Below are 4,512 nucleotides of genomic sequence, written 5' to 3' on the forward strand. Positions count from 1 at the left end.
TGCTTGCTGTGCGTGTCAGGTGAACTATGGAGCAGCTCGTTGAATTTTACTTTGATCTTGGACTTAAATATAAAGACATAGCATCTCTTCTCAGCAGAAAACATGGATATGTTATTGGGGAGCGCCAACTGAAACGTTTGTTGCTGTGTTGTTAATTGCTATTAAATGAGGATGAGAGAATTTAAAGTGCAAGCGCATGGACAAAGGTTATGTGAACAGTACAGAGATACATACAATGAAAAGTTTTCAAACAGTGGGAGAGAATGGAGAATGAACACCTGAATAAATGTGTAGCTATTGGTAGTGTATTGGAGTAATGTGTGTAAAAGTCAGTTCTGGCAGAAAATGGTATCCTGTTTTTAATGCAGCTTTAAAAAAACAGAATTCCCAGATAAAACGAAATGCATGGTGTAGCGATCGGCTTGCGAGCTCCACAGCCATGTCTGGAGTCAGTGCGCTGAGCCACGTCTCTGTAAAAATCAGTACGCAACATGCCCTGAGATCTCTGTGTGTTGCGCCACTGCCTTACACCCTCCATCTTGTTATTGAATGACCGGATTTTTGCGAGAGACTTTGCTTGGTAGGGTTTTTCGTTAAGATTCTTAGCTTGACCCCTATACCCCAATAAGAACAATAATAAAATAAAAACATCTGTCCACACTTTCCACCGAAAGCCATCCACTTTCTTTCACGAAGCCGCCTACGTCTCATACACCTGTTACTATGGAGATACATGGAGCTACAGCATTCTGACTAGCACTTTCAGGATGCTACCGAATTTATATAAACTTGTTGTTCACAACTTCCTCTGATGTTAGGCAGTTCCTTACAGATGTATGAATGATCTGCACTGGCAACGAAGCTGTGTGTTAGTAGAGATAAATAAATACATATATATGTTTCAAGTGGCTGAATTTCCCTGGAAACTGCAGTGTCCTGATGTGTTGACAGAGCCACAAAGACAATTCATTCATTCATTATCTGTAACCGCTTATCCAATTCAGGGTCGCGGTGGGTCCAGAGCCTACCTGGAATCATTGGGCACAAGGCGGGAATACACCCTGAAGGGGGCACCAGTCCTTCACAGGGCAACACACACACACACACACATTCACTCACACACTCACACCTACGGACACTTTTTAAGTCGCCAATCCACCTACCAACGTGTGTTTTTGGACTGTGGGAGGAAACTGGAGCACCTGGAGGAAACCCACGCAGACACAGGGAGAACACACCAACTCTTCACAGACAGTCACCCAGAGTGGGAATGGAACCCACAACCTCCAGGTCCCTGGAGCTGTGTGACTGCGACACCTACCTGCTGCACCACCGTGCCGCCCACAAAGACAATTGTGTATCATAAAACATTTGCAAAGGAGCGCAATGTATTTGTGAGGGAACGCAAAACGTGTTGCGAAGGAACGCAAAATCGTCCTTTTTTATTTTCCTCCCAGTCCCTTTAGGGCCTCCGTACATAACATGTGTATCACCCAAACCTGTCCCCAACGTAGAGAGAGAGAGAGAGAGAGAGAGAGAGAGAGAGAGAGAGAGAGAAAAGAAAGTCCAACTCAAGTCTCACTTCTGGTCTGAGAAAAAACTCAGAAATGCAACAAGAAACCCTTCTAAAAGTGAATTATTGTCATTTGTTCTGCTGTAATTGATGAAGTGTGTGTATTTTGAAATGAACAATATATCAACAATATATGGAGTTAGTTTTAGTGGCTGAAACATTGAAATGACAGTGTTATTAATTAGAGACACAGAAATAAATGGAACTACATCTCCTTCATCCTCCACACTGCAGGGGTTCTTGTACAGTGCTGTAAGCTCTTGTGTCAGTGTGGTTCTCGAGCACAGTAATACACCGCCGTGTCAGTGTCCTTCACACTCATCATCTCCAGATACAGCTGGTCTTTACTGTTGTCTCTGGAGATGGTGAATCTTCCTTGGACAGATTGAGAGTAGTACTTGCTGCTGCTGTCACCTTTAATATTTGCGACCCATTTTAAGCATTTTCCAGGAGCCTGTTTAATCCGGTGCATATAGTAATCATCAAAGTCCAGTCCAGATACTGTACAGGTCAGTTTATGAGACCGCTGTTTCAGACTGGATCAGCGTTTGACCCCAACACCTTCGAAATGCCTCCAGATGCTGTGTCTTGGCCACAGTGGAGTGGGCAGTGGAGGATATAAACTTCTGAGCCTTTTTGGTCAGAGACAGTTAATTTGGTGCCATTAATGGGCTCAGTATAAAAACTAACTATTTCCCAGTGCACAAACAGACCAGAGAGCTAGCAAATGGTGAGGAAGTATATTCTGCATTTTACAAATAAAGGTGTATTGGATTAAAAGTGTGAACATGGTCTTGAGAGGATTACACACAGTTGTGGATTTGTTTGGATCTGAGGCGAGAGTGGGGCTTGATTTTCTTTTCTCCCTCAAAGACAGAAGCTTTAAATATTCAGTATTGTTTACAGGTAATTATTTGGGGATGTTAAGACTTCTGTGTAATATTCTGTGAAAATGTTTGGTTTCTGCTAATTTTCTGCTGAATATCTTGTTCTTTTCTCACCGTTATTGACTGGAAAATACCCAGTAATGTCCACAACATCTGTTTTTGTTTTTGTACAGACTCTCTGCTGTTTTGAATGTGTGTGGATAGCGGACACAGTAATACACAACTGTGTCCTGAAGCTCCATCCTCTGTCCCTGTAAAGTCACTGTGCTCCTGGTTGCATCTTTAGAAATACTGAACCTGCTTTTCAGAGAATATTTTTGGTAAGCGTTCCCAGCACCCCAGATATAATTAATCCACTCCAGAGGTTTTCCTGCAGGCTGTCGAATCCAACCAGTCGTGTAGTTACATCAGTAACTGAATATCCAGAGACTTTACAGCTGAGGGTCAGAGAGTCTCCTGGCTTCATGATCACTGACCCGGGCTGCCCTAGATCAACATCACATTTCACAACTGCAGCAAAAGAAAGACAAAGGTTAATAGCCTTGTTCATCTCCAGCATCAACAAACTGCTCAGTTCCAGCTGTACATATGGCTGCTGACCCATGACTGTGCAGCAATGCATGGCTCAAATCATATCATCAAATTCGCTGATGACACGACTGTGGTGGGTCTCATCAGTAAGAACGACGAGTCAGCATACAGAGATGAGGTGCAGCGGCTAACTGACTGGTGTGAAGTCAACAACCTGTCTCTGAACGTGAACAAAACCAAAGAGATGGTTGTAGACTTCAGAAAAACAAGGGGTGAGCACTCGCCGCTGAACATCAACAACTCTGCTGTGGAGATTGTCAAGAATACCAAATTCCTTGGTGTTCACCTAGCGGATGATCTCACCTGGTCCACTAACACCAGTAACATCAGAAAGAAAGCCCAGCAACACCTCTACTTCCTGCTAAGCCTGAAGAAGGTTCATCTCCCACCTCCTATCCTCAATACTTTTTACAGAGGAGTCATCGAGAGCATCATGACCAGCTGCATCACTGTCTGGTTTGGGAACTGCACTGTGGCAGATCGCAAGTCCCTCCAGCGGATCGTGAGGACAGCTGAGAAGATTATCGGTGTGTCTCTTCCCTCCATCACAGACATTTACACCACTCGCTGCACCCGCAAAGCACTCAGCATTGCAGGAGATCACACACACACTTCACACACACTCTTCAACCTACTGCCGTCTGGAAAAAGGTATCGAAGCATTCGAGCCCTCACATCCAGACTCCGTAACAGCTTCTTCCCACATGCTAACAGACTCCTGAACACCTAGAGACTGAGACTGGACTGAAGAAGCACACCCACACACCTTCACAAAGCACTGGTTTGTTGGACTGAAAATGATATACGGAAAACGAGTTTACACATATCCTGTTTACATCATGTTTACATCCAGTTACCATTTACAGCACAAATACAATGTGTCGGTTGTATTTATGTACTTATGGATGTGCACTGTCTTGTATTGTATGGATGTTGTTTTGTATTTTCTTAACCATGTCCTTTGCACTTTAACGTGTATGCACTGTTTTATGTTTGCACTAGTTACACTTTAATGTTGTGTATTGTTTTATGTAGCACCTTGGTCCTGGAGGAACGCTATTTCGTTTCACTGTGTACTGTAAACACTGTATACTGCTGAAATGACAATAAACTTCTTGAAACTTGAACTTGAACTTAAACATAGTGATAAATGCTGTGGTTTATGATAGGGGTTTTCTGTATTCCAGTCCATAAAGACACTCACAGGTCACTGCTGTGGTCAGCATCAGCAGAAATGTGAAGAACATGGTGCTGTGTTGAAGACGCTGTCTCAGTCTCCAGTGCAGTGGACAGGAGAAGCTGGTTTTCATACAGAAAGGACGGCGAGGTCACTTTGCATAAAGGACAGAAAGACAGTGTAAGAATGATCTCATCAGTGTTGAGTTTCAGCTCTAAACCACTGTCGCTGTCATTTCCATTTTCACAATGTCACTCAGTCACATGGAGTTAGTGAGGTCAGGG

This window comes from Hoplias malabaricus, chromosome 13 (assembly GCF_029633855.1).
Source record: "Hoplias malabaricus isolate fHopMal1 chromosome 13, fHopMal1.hap1, whole genome shotgun sequence".
Classification (NCBI taxonomy): Eukaryota; Metazoa; Chordata; class Actinopteri; order Characiformes; family Erythrinidae; genus Hoplias; species Hoplias malabaricus.